General features: G+C 34.6%; 1 long non-coding RNA gene across 2 annotated transcripts in view; it reads left to right on the top strand.

The window, feature by feature from the left end:
- Positions 1-13,865, top strand: part of LOC141563455 (uncharacterized) — a 1,961,515-nt gene that overhangs the window by 1,234,637 nt on the left and 713,013 nt on the right. The window lies entirely within an intron of this gene.

Genomic DNA, 13,865 nt, shown 5'->3' with positions numbered 1-13,865 from the left:
ACGTTAAGAATTGGATTCCGAAGTTATAAGTAACCTGGGTAGAAAGACAGTAGTGCTAACAGTTTACATTCAATTCCCAGTCTTCCTTCTCTGGGTGTAGTTGTTTCTGTCCATCATTGATCAACTGGAAGTGAATTGGATCTTCTTTATGTTGAAGATATCCATTTCCATCAGAATATATTTTCATACAGTATTGTTGTTGAAGTATAAGTGATCTTCTGGTTCTGCTCATTTCACTCAGCATCAGTTCATGTAAGTCTCTACAAATCTTTCTGAATTCATCCTGCTGGTAATTTCTTACAGAGCAATAATATTCCATAACCTTCATATACCATAATTAACCCAACCATTCTCCAATTGATGGACATCCATTCATTTTCCAGGTTCTAGCCACTATGAAAAGAGCTGCCACAAACATTTTGGCACATACAGGTCCCTTTCCGCTCTTTAGTATTTCTTTGGGATATAAGCCCAATAGCAGCAATGCTGGGTCAAAGGGTATGCACAGTTTGATAACTTTTTGGGCATAGTTCCAAATTGCTCTCCAGAATGGCTGGATTCTTTCACAACTACACCAACAATGTATCAGTGTCCCAGTTTTCCCACATCCCCTCTAACATTCATCATTATTTCTTCCTGTCATATTAGCCAATCTGACAGGTGTGTAGTGGTATCTCAGAGTTGTCTTAATTTGCATTTCTCTGATCAGTAGAGATTTGGAAAACTCTTTCATGTGAGTGGATATAGTTTCAATTTCATCATCTGAGAATTGTCTGTTCATATCTTTTGACCACTTATCAATTGGAGAATGGTTTGATTTCTTATAAATTAGGGTCAGTTCTCTATAGATCTTGGAGATGAGGCCTTTATCAGAACCTTTAACTGTAAAAATATTTTCCCAATTTGTTACTTCCCTTCTAATCTTGTTTGCATTAGTTTTGTTTATACAAAAGCTTTTTAATTTGATGTAATCAAAATCTTCTATTTTGTGATCAATAATGATCTCTAGTTCTCCTTTGGTCATAAATTACTTCTTCCTCCATAGGTCTGAGAGGTAGACTATGCTCTGTTCCTCTAATCTATTTATGATCTCATTCTTTATGCCTAAATTATGGACCCATTTTGATCTTATTTTGGTATATGGTGTTAAGTGTGGGTCCATATTTAATTTCTGCCATACTAATTTCCAGTTTTCCCAGTTTTTTTTCAAATAATGAATTTTTATCCCAAATGGTATCTTTGGGTTTATCAAACACTAGATTGCTATAATTGTACCCTTTTTTGTCCTTTGTACCTAATCTGTTCCACTGATCGACCAGTTTATTTCTTAGCCAATACCAAATGGTTTTTGTGACTGCTGCTTTATAATATAGTTTTAGATCAGGTACAGCTAGACCACCTTCATCTGACTTTTTTTTCATTGATTCCCTTGCAATTCTTGACCTTTTATTCTTCCATATGAATTTTGTTGTTATTTTTTCTAGGTCATTAAAATAGTTTTCTGGGAGTCTGATTGGTATAGCACTAAATAAATAGATTAGTTTGGGGAATATTGCCATCTTTATTATATTTGCTCAGCTTATCCAAGAGCACTGAATGTCTTTCCAATTATTTAAATCTGACTTTATTTTTGTGGCAAGTGTTTCGTAATTTTGCTCATATAATTCCTGACTTTTCTTTGGTAGATGGATTCCCAAATATTTTATACTCTCGATATTTGTTGAGGCAGGTATCATTCCCCTTTATGGTGTAATCTGGAGACTCTCTGCTGTTAGCCTCCTCAGTGTTGGATACCGGGTTTTTCTCATTGTAGAAGGTGTCAGTCATTCTCTTCAGTTTCTTACTCATTGTTAACACTCTGTGGGGTGTCTGCCCCTGGGTAAGAAATATATTTACCAGCTTCCTCCCAAACTGAGGGTAGAATGCAACAACCTGTTCCTGGTCTAAGAGTGAGCTCTGGGAGAGAGTTTCCCTCCCCCCTCCTCCAAAATGCCTCAGAAGTGATTGGTACGGCTGCGCTGCTAGGAGTGCCCAGTGAAGGACCCTGCTGTGTGGCCTAGCGACTGCCCTGAGGTTTAAGGCTGAACAATGAAAGTGTCACAAACCCCAGCCAATGCCTCCCATGGGGCCGTGGATATTAGCAGCTGATGCGAAAAGCCCCTGCGCTCAAACTGGAAGTGTCTGCCCAGAAACCGCGGTCCCTACTTCAAAGATTCCACTTCTCTGGGAGTTCTGCTTCTCTAGGAATTCTGCTGTTGCTAGAATTCCACTGCCTCAGGCTCAGCCCCACACTATGTGGATTAGAGGCTACCTTAGGCTGTGTCCCCGCTGTTTAGGCTCTCAACTACCCCAAGGAGAGGCCCCAGGCAGCAGAAGGGGGCTGCACAGCCATGTGAGATTGGTGTTAGGCCACTTCCAGATTGGCGTAGTTCTAGGATCTGGCTTTATATTTTAAAGTAGCTTGATTTCTCTTTTGATCTGCTGTTTTATAAGCAGAGAAGAGCTATCAGCCTGTGCCAGATTCCTCTATCTCAGTAACTTTTCTGATCCCAGAGTTCTCCCAGCCTGTTTGACACAGTGTGCTAGCACCTAACCCTGTCTGTGCTGATCTTTTTTCCTCCCCTCGGAACCGACCTTTTCTGTTGAAATTCCAGAATCTCTTCAGCTGGTAAGTTGTGCTTCTAATCCTTGTGGTTTTTAATCAGTCCAGCGTTATTTTTGAGGATGATTTAACTAGTTGGTATTGAGGAAAGAAGGGAACTTACAAATTCGCGTGTATCTTCTCCGCCATCTTGGCTCCACCCCCCATAAATTTTATTAAAATAATGCTAGCAAACACCATTACCACCACCATCATCAGTATCATCATCATCTGAAGCAGCAGCAACAAGAGTGGTGGCAACATTATGTCCTCACCATTATCAAGATCTTTTTCATCGCCAGTATCAAAAACATTTTTTTTTTCACAGTAGAAAAAGCTCTAGTTTTGGAGTCAGGGGAAACCTGGGTTTGAATTGGAGCTCTGATACCTACTTACTGTACAAATGGGGAAATTAAAACTCTTTAAATCTCAGACATTTATCGGTAATAACTGTTGAACCCATCATACAGTGTTATTGCAAGGATGAAATGAGGTCACAGATGTATACCACATCTGCAACTCATGCTATGTAGACAATTAACCACCTCACCACAACATTGTCCTCATAATCCTCCAGTCAATATCTACTTACTGAATTGAAAAGTCACAATATTCTAGAACTGAAAACACTTTTTCCTAATTAATTTTCAACCCATCACCCAATGTCAATGTCAAATAGCAACTTTATCACACAGTATTACTTTCAATGAAAATAAAAAAAATATCTTATATTCTTACTTTAAAACACATATAATGGAAACTATTTGTAAAAATAATATAATATTATCCTAAATTCACCCATTTATAGTACTGAGTATGTCTGGATTGAATATTCCATTCTGGCTCCCCTCCTGCCCTTCACTCCTTTGGATACCTTCCTACTCCAAGACAATTTGAAGTAACATTTCTGTTATGTGTTAGATACAATGCAGCATAGCAGTCAATATTCTATAACACATATTACTAGAATTTCTATTAAAACAATTTCATTCCTTTCTTGACTATGTTCCCTTGGAGCTAAATTTGCTTCTGCTAGGTTCCACAACTCAATACCTTTTGCAATAAGAAACCAGGACTTTTTTTGGTTAAGTCAAAAAACTAATTACTTCCAAAGATGATGGAAGACTAGGAACTTTTTAAAATAATAGATAATTTTTGGTTTAAATTGGCTTTCCTTCTTTAACTTGGACTTTAGTCTTTGTTCTTAACTTTTTTGTACATTTCCTAAAAGGAAAAGACTAGAAAGGATTTAGATTAGAGAAATTATTTCTTAAATTTTCAGTTGAACTAAAAATGTTTCCAATATTTTTCTACATTAATTTTTCCCCATTGGTAGAAATGACCTTAATTCCTCATACTTAGAGCACTTTGCTTCAATAATGTCTTATGTGTTGATTTCCCTCCACTTTGTATTATAGTTATTATATCAGTATCTTCTTATTCTTGTAAGATTTTAGAAGACCTAGAAAAATGCCCAATTTTTTTAGTAACTTTATATTTACTATAACAGGAAATATAACACACTGAAATAGTGGGCCCTTAAAAGAGACTTGTTGAATGAATGAATGCCTATGTCCCAACTTGCTTATTTATTTTGTGAAGATGGGTTCTCTTTCACTCTCTCTCTCTCTCTTTCTATCTATCTATCTAGATATACATATGTATATATATATATATATATATATATATATATATATATATATATATATATATATATATATATACATATGTATAAACATATATATGTAGATATAGACATATAGTTAGATGTGTATATATGTATATATAGACAGATAGATAGAGATGTAGAGTTACTTTGTTTCCATAATATGTGGAGCAGACATTAAACAAACATTTCTACTCCTACTTTTCTTCTTTCTCCTCCTTTTTTGTCTTTTCCTTCTCTTTTTCTTCCTTCTCATCATCGTCATCATTATCATTATCACCATCCCCATTATATTTACTGTTTCATCCCCATTATATCTGAATAGACTTCATCAACACAGATTTGTTTACTAGGTAATGAAATTTTTGACTATGCTACACCAAAAAAAAAAAAAAAAAAGAAAAGAAAAATAGAGAGAAATTTATTGCTTTGAGGGGATAGTGTTCCCATGAAGATGAAATCATGGATCCTCTTAGTCACATTAGCATTCTCATTAGACTATTTGGTGTTGATTCACAGCTTACAATTAAAATCTAATTAGCAATCTTAAACTCGAAAATTGTCTTCTTTATGCAATATCATGAATAGGTCCAATTAAAGGCTTTGAATTATCTAGTCTATAACACAAGTTTGACATTTGATTTTTTTATCTTTACCTAATAGAAAGAACAAAAAGACTCAGAAAATATTATACTTAAAGCTCAAATATGTAAAGTCAGCATTGAGTATCAGCCTGTAAAGTAGAACTCATCATTTTCCTATTCTTTTCTTATTCCTACTACAGTTTCTTTAACAGAGGTTAAACTTGATATATTTAGCTATTAAAAGATACTTTTTCCTTTGTTGCTGAGGGAGGATCCAGGACTGCTGGTGAATGACAATAACAGTGAAGCTATGGACCTTAGTATGATAAATTCCAGGACACTACTCACTGACATGTGGGAGTGAAGTGATAAAGGTGACAATAAGCAGATACCAGGAAAATACTTATTGCCCATGTGAGGAAAGTAGTGACAATCATTAGTCTAAAATAACTTTTTAAGAATATATAACTCGTGGAATCTTAAATGGTTATAGGAAGAATAGAAAAAAGAAAATTTCAATGATCATTCTTATAATGCTTTGATGCGTAGAGAAAAAGAAAGGGGAAAGTAAAAAATGAGATGTAACTATGTTGACTTCACATTTGGGTACTCTCTTATATTTGAATGCGAAAATGCTGATGTTATCATTATCTTTGGTTAAAGGGGGCAATGAGTAGATTGATATTTGAATTATCAACATGATACTTTACCCTGGAGTTTGAAGTAAAAGGAAGTACTGGATACAGAATAAGATGAAGCAGTGACACTATCACAAGAATTCATTGTCCTTTGCATTAGAAGAAACCATTAAATGATGTCATTCTCATGGTGGAGAAGATGGTAGAGACTGGTGACTATATGCAAAAGACACATAATGTTAGCTCTATGGAGAATCCAAGTGCCAAGCACATAATACGTTAGAACACAGAACATAGAATATTGGAACAAAATAGAACAAATTAGCGCTAGAAGTGTTCTTTGAGGTCATCTAGTCCAACTTTCTCATTTTCATGGGAGGAAATAAGGAAGTCAAATTCATAAAACTAGTTAGGGGAAAATTAAACTAGAACTTACTTCTACCTGACTATCAACCTCATGTTCTTTTGACAATCTTTAGTAAGAATAGCAAATCTTCTTCCATGTGGGAACATAGATATATTGAAATTATATAATACCTTAAAGTTTACAAGCTTACATCACCTCATTTGATCCTTATAACAATCCTCTGAGTTATACTCTTGAGATATTTTTGTTTGTTTTATTTTTGATTGATCCTATGATTTCATTATTATAGGCATCCCCCCATGGTAGAATTTCTTTAAATTCTCATCAGTGTTTATATTGTAATTCATATTCTTAAGAATTTGACTGGGGAACTGAATGGTCACATGATTTACTCAGTGTCACATAGCCATTATATTAGAGGCATAACTTGAACCCAAGTCTTCTAACTCTAAGTATTATTTTAAGTAACTTTCTGAGGGTCACAGAGAGTTAATATATGATTATGGATATGAACCTAGGGCCAGTGTTCTATCCACCATGTCACACAGGAACTCTTTATATATTCTTTGATGGTCAATCCCTTTTCAAAGAGAGATCTATTAGTAGACCTCAAAAATGTGTCCTTGATGGAACAGCTGAGTCTTCAGAATAGTCATAGAATTGTCAAATTTTTAAAAACTGGAGCACAACTGATAAAGGTGAAGTCATTGACCAAAGTTTATACAGTTAGTTGATGGTAAAGTCAAGACTAAACCAGTCTCCTAAAAATCATTGTGTTATTTTCATTAATGATCATACTATCTGTTTATTTAGGATTGATGGGTACAATTTCTCACAAAGCTAGATGAATCTTCTAAAGATCACTTGAGTCTCAATACCAAATATGATGATAAATATTTATACTACAAAACTCAAAATTTTTGTAGATTTGTGTGTGTGTGTGTGCATGTATGTATGTAGGACCCAAATATGTAACAAAAACCAAAAAAAGTACACTCTAACAGTATAAATTAGTTGTGATTTTGTTTTTTCCTCCATGAGTAACTTCTAGAATCTAATTTCCTACCATTAATTGGAAATTAATCTGTAGCTTATAGATTGAGCCACCTGAGTCATTGGAAAGCGAAATGACTTTTTTTTTCATTGATCACATTTGAAATGGGGAAGTTCTTGAACCTAGATCTTCCCAATTCCAGCATCAGCCCTTTAGAAGCCTGGCCATGATGTCTGTTATAAATGTGAGTTGTTTTATTTAAGCTAGAAGACAGGACCTAACTATTTGACCTAACCAAATGATCTATAGGCAGTCAAGCTACCAGACACTGCAGTATTTCAAGCCAGATGGGACTTTAGAAATAATCTAATACAATTCTCTCATTTCTGAGATGATGAAAATGAAACCCAAGGTTAATTAATTTGCCCAAGGTCACCTCAGGAGTAAGTAATTGGCAAAGTGAGGAGTTAAACCCAAGTTGTCTGACTCCAAATCCAAAGATCTTTTTCCTCTATTATGCAGATTTTCTTTCACTATGGATGTAGCATTTATCTGTAGCATGATTGAAAAAGGAACACTGTTGGATGACTCAGGTACTCAGTTCTGCTGCTACTGATTTCTAGGGTATGAAACACAGCACTTAAATTTATACTGTCTTTTTCTTGCCTGGTACCAGGGGATTGACTGTTCACTCTGTCAGATCTACAGCAGGCTTGAGTCTAGAAATAACAGGTTGGTCCAGAGAGATATAAGGAAATAAAGGGTGTAGTATAAATGAGTACCTACTTGTCAAGGGCACTGTCATTCATCACCCAACTGATACCTTTTTTCTGTCCAACTTGAAAAGAAGAAATGGTGTTTCCATAAAGAACATAACTCCAGAAAATAATTATTTCGAGGGCATTAATCCAATTCACCATTTGAGCTTTCATTGCTTAAAGTCCCAGGTGCCTGCTGGACTACAAGGTCCCAAGCAATTTTCATTTAATTTACCAATATAGTACAGAAGAAGTATTGGAGTTTATACAACCTACATTTGAATCTTAGATCTTTCATTTACTAGCTGTGTGGCCCCAGAAAATTCAATTTACATGTCTGGGTATCAGTTTGCCAATCTGTAAAAAAGTAAATTTAACAAGATTGCTTCTAATTAATTCCCTTCCAGTTTATAATTTGTGTTCCCATCTTTCCACATTTGTTTCACATTATTTTTATTAGTTATACCTTTAGTTTTATAAAACATTTACATATACTATCTCCTTTGATCTTAACAATAATCCCAAAAGAGGTTATATATTTTCATTTTACAGATGAAAAAAACAAAACAAAATAAAACAAGTTTAAATGACTTGATCAGTACTTGAACTTGGATGTTTATCTTTACATCTAGTGTATTACATAAATACCTGCATACATTATTCTACTCTCCATTTCAAAAGTTAACTTGAAGCCAATCTGGACTACTTTTCATCTCTTCAGTATGTTTTCTATGATTTTGTAACTTTATGCATATATTTGTATATAATTACTTATTAAAATTCTTTCCTCTTCCCTGAATTACAAAGCCAGGAGGTAGAAAACTGGGAGTGGAATAAATAGCCCTGAATCCCAGGCCATGGTTCTTTCTACCACGCTACTCTTCCTTCTACTTTCTTTTTGAAACATAGTGATTTCCCCAAGCTAGGCAGGAGCATCCAATAAACTAAGGTATAAATCTTTTTCAAATGAAACAGAAGATCTGTTTTTAGATTTATAAGCCTTCACCTGGGATCATGTTCAGTCATTTTGCTTCTAAAATACCTGATTGATTATATAAGAAATGTGCACATCCACAATTACATTTAAAAAGTGCTTAGGACAGATGGGAATACTAGACAAATCCAGTGATGGATTTCCTTTCCTAAAAATTTACGCAAAAGTTTTACCTTCACAGAAGTCATTATTTCTACTTTTAGAACTAATCTCCTCCATGTAATTCCCCCTTCAAACACCTCACCCTTAAAGTATCTTGCTAACTGAAATTTTTAATTTGGGGAAGAGCCCGATGATAGATACCATGGATAGATCACTTGAGACTTGGAATCAAGAAATCCTGCCTCTGATACTTACAAGCTAGAAATCTCTATGATTGTCAGTTTCCTCAAGTATAAAACAAAGAGTTAGAATGGATATATTTTTTCCATCTCTAAATCAATAATCATATACATATACATATACATATACATATACATATACATATACATATACATATACATATACATATACATATATACATATATATATATATATATATATATATATATATATATATATATATATATATATATATACACATACATATCTTTGCTGAGGTAATTGCGATTAAGTGACTTGCCCAGGGTCACACAGCCAGGAAGTGTTAAGTGTCTGAGACCAGATTTGAACTCAGGTGCTCTGACTTCAGGACTGGTGCTCTATCCACTGTCACCTAGCTGCCCCAATTATATAATTTTAAAAAATTTTCTAATGTGGACAGCTAAGTGGTATCATAGTGGTTAAAGCATTTTAATCCTGGAGTCCCCACTCCATGAAAACCTGAATTCAAATCCAGCTTCAGACACATGCTACTATGTGATCCTTCTGACCTAAGTAAGAATTCTAAAAAAAAAAAAAAAATAGAAAAAATAATTTTTATTTTTCTCAAGGCATTTTTTCTCCATGGCCATTTTTATTGGGTTGCACTTACTTTATATTTCTTTCTATTTCTTTCCTTCTTCTGCTTGGAAAAAAGTAAGATTTGGAAGATTTATTCCTAACTACTCCTTATGTTGCCCAATCCACATCACTTTTTTTTTCTCATACATAAGCTAAATGCCTATTTACTCAAGGAAGTATATAATTATTGGCCCTACCCACATGACCCCTTTTTGCCTCAGCATCATTTTAAAACTTACTCAACTATCACCATATTAATTTGTATTCCTTTCTTTTTTAAAATTTATTTATTTTTTATTAAAACTTTTTATTTACAAAACATATGCATGGGCAATTTTTGGCAAAACTTTCTGTTACAAATTATCCCCTCCTTCTTGCCACCCCCTCCCCTAGATGGCAAATAATCCAATACATGTTAAATACGTTAAAATATATGTTAAACCCAATATATGTATACATATTCATACAGTTATCATGTTGCACAAGAAAAATCAGATCAAGACTGAAGAAAAAACTGGGAAAGAAAATAAAATGCAAGGAAACAACAACAGAAAGAGTGAGATTGTTATGTTGTGGTCCACACTCAGTTCCCATAGTCCTCTCTCTGGATGCAGTGGCTCTTCATCACTAAACAATTGGAACTGGTTTGAATCAGCTCATTGTTGAAGAGAGCCACATCCATCAGAATTGATCATTATATAACTTTTTGTGGCCGTGTACAATAATCTTCTGTTTCTGTTCATTTCAGTTAGCATCAGTTCATGTAAGTCTCTCCAGGCCTTTCCGAAATCATCCTGCTGGTCAGTTTTTCTTCCTTTCTTTCCACTGAGATGCTGTTTGTCAAGTCTTACTCTTCAGGTCCCCAAGGAAATGCATAGGAGGGCAATATAGGAAGTACTGACAAGAATGGTGGAAACAGAGTTAAAGATGCTGAATTCTAGTTCTTCTATCTATATAGACAATCACCATAAAATATTATAACCATAAAGAATCTTGAGAATTAACTCATTCAACTCCCTTCTTTTCTAATGAAAAAATTGAGGTGTAGAGAATATTAGGGACTTCCCCAAAATCATAGTGGAAACTAGTGGAAAATGGAAAAACTTATTCTGATGGCTTATAATAGTTTTTATTTTGGACTCTGGGTGTCATGCTCCTTTTTGTAAAAAATAATTTGTTGGGAATGAATGATCTCAAAAATCTCTTTCATTGCTACTTTTCTAAGATTTTGTGCATGTGGAATATTAGGATAGGTTGGGATCATTAATAGGAATGCCTATATTGGATTTTTCATGCAGATGTTATAGGGGGTGAAGACAGGAGAAGAGAGCAGAGCTGGGGCATACTAGCCAATGCTTATTATATCTGCTGGGTATTTGTGGCACACACACAAAGCTAGAGATCAGAGCTTTTAGCTTTCATCCAGGACAAGCTCAACAACAGTGGGTTTTTATTTATAAAGTTGTATTTTCCATAGTCCAACTGGAGTGACTGACTTCTCCTCTATAAATCTTGTCATGTTAAACAGAGGAACTGGACTTCAATTTACAAACCTTCTTTGGGGATCAAATTGAGTCACATTGTTTCCAAAAGACTTGATTGATTACAAAACATACTTTGAAATCTGGGCCCACATTGAAAATTTATGCACATAGAGCAGGAAAAATATACAAACCCAGTGACAAGTCAACAAATCATGTGATAAATCCTAAATAAAGGGATTCAATTCAGCCAACCTTATTTTGCACTTGAGATATAAATGATTTGTGTCATAAATCAGTAGTATAAAGTCCAGCCATCATAATAAAGTTTATAAATCCAACTCTTAAATTTGACTTTCAGGTCTGATTTATAAATCCTATCTGTCTTAATAATTTTTATTTTCCTCAAAGTGAAATTTAGCCAGAAGTTTCAATATACTTATTAGAAGTATTTTAGATGAGCTCTTGCTAACAGTTCTCTTTAATGGAGAACAAAAACATAGAATTTTGGAGGGCCTATTATGTGCAAAACTCCAACAAATTACCTGCCATATTTTTCCTTGGACTATGTTGTTGAATCTTTCTTCTCGAATGCTATATTAACAGATTTTAAATTCTACTGGACCCTACCAATCTGGAAGAGTTTTAAGTATGGTTATTGTTGATAGAATATCAAATCCTTTAGTTTCACAGAGGATCGTTCCTGTGTTGCTATTAAATCAGTGCTTATTTGGTACTACAGTATTTCTCAAATAGTATTAAAAGGTGCTTAGGTTGGAGGAACTTCTACAAGTAATAAAAATATAGATCCCTTAAGTGTGGAAGTACATACGAGGCACTATATTGGTCTATGTATTCAGGATGGTGAGTGGAACATGATATGTTGCATGAATATCCAATAAGAGTAGTGGATCTATCTTCTTTAAAAAAAATAAAGTCTGGGGGGTGCAGAGTGAGATAATTTGAAGAGCTGTAGGATGTAATTCAACTTTTATTGATTAGACTTCAAAGAACCAGTAAAAGCAAACTTCAGCTAATTGTAGGTAAGAATATTTCAAATATCCATAGATGAAAGGGACTCTCCCAAGTCTTTTCTATGTCTCCATATGCATCTCTGTCTAACTGTTGTGATTAAAAAATAGACATAAATACAGAATAAACCTTAATCTTTGCTATTTCCAAAGTGATGGCGATAGATAGGATTTAAGAAAAGGGAACAGAGGGTACTAAGTAAAAATTAATATAATAACATGATTTTGAAGAGAGGATTCACAGATGTGACAATTTTTTTTTTAATTAATGAACTCAGAAGACACAAAGAAGTTACAGCTAAATAGAGAGGCTGTTTACTGGTTCTGCTCAGAAAAGTGAATAAAACAGCTGGTAGTGTTGCTTTCTTCACGTGCACAAAGGCATGAAAATACATGGTTTCAAGTAAAACTTCCTCAAGAATTAGTCAATCAATCAGCAAATATTTATTGACTAAGTTTCTATGGTGTTAAGTATTGTGTTTGGCTCTGGGGAAACAAAGAGAAAGAAAATGGTCCTTACCCTCAAAAGGCTTACATACTTTCATGAAGAATAAATAATAATAATAAGAATAAGAAGAAGAAGAAGAAGAAGAAGAAGAAGAAAACATTTATATCAAGTTTCTTTGCAGAAGACAGTGGTAACTGCTTTATACTTATTATTTTGTTTTATTTTTGACAAATATCATTGAATGCAGGTGCTATTATTAATGCCCATTTTGTAGATGAGAAAACAGAGAGAAAGAGAAGTTTTGTGATTTTCCCAGTCACACAGCTGGTAACTGGGATTGGATTTGAATATCATCAGGCCCAGCACTCTCCTGTACCACCTAGAGAAGAAGAAGGAAGAAGGGAAAGAGGAGGAGGAGGAAAAAGAGGAGAAAAAAAGAGAACAACAAAAAGAAAAAAAACAATGGCAACTATTTATATAAATATGTAAAAATTAATTTCAAAGGGAATACACTAGCAGCTAGAGTATGAGGAATGAGATGGCAAATAAGTTCAACTACAAAAGAAACTAGAATATTAAAGGCAAAGAAGTAAACAGGGAGTACATTTCTGTCACAGGATTTAATGTGGGCAAAAGTATGAAAACAGGAGATAGAATGGCATGATAAAAGCATATCTAGAAAGCACTTTGGCTGGACAAGAGTACATTGGGAGAGGTGCAGTCAAAATGGTGGTATGATGGCAGGAACTCACCCAACCTTTCTCTCAAGCCATTCCCAATTCCTTTAAATAATGACTTCAAACAAATTTGAGAGAATTAAAACATATAAAGAAATGGAGTAGAATAATTTTTCAGTTAAAGACAACCTAGACATTAGCAGAAAAGGTCTTTGGCACCAGGGTAGGAGTTGAGTACTACACAGAACAGTACCAGCCACAGCCCCTTACCAGATGCCAACAAAGCAAAAACTGGCCCAGGGTCCTCTGAATCAGTGACAGTGCTGGGGGATTCTAGAGGTCTTATCCAAGAGACACCAAAGATGATTTGAAGATGAGTAGGAAAAATTTGTCAGTAGGTTGAGAGGGCCTTGAGAAACCAGCTTACCAGGAGTGGACATGGAGAATAGTGGTGGTAGCAACTTATTGAAGGCTCAATTCACTAGAGATATCTTCCCTTGCACTGAGAAAGGGCTTTGATGCTTTAGCACCTTAGAAGTTATAGTCACAGTGAAGAAGGGGCCTTCCTAATAAGTACAGGACAGAAAACAGTGCTTGTGGTCAGGACCCTAGAGGAACCTCTGAAAAAAAGCTGCACAAAATCC

Source organism: Sminthopsis crassicaudata, chromosome 3 (genome assembly GCF_048593235.1).
Source record: "Sminthopsis crassicaudata isolate SCR6 chromosome 3, ASM4859323v1, whole genome shotgun sequence".
Lineage (NCBI taxonomy): Eukaryota > Metazoa > Chordata > Mammalia > Dasyuromorphia > Dasyuridae > Sminthopsis > Sminthopsis crassicaudata.
The sequence above is the reverse complement of the archived record's forward strand: the minus strand, read 5'-3'. Positions and strand labels throughout refer to the sequence as shown.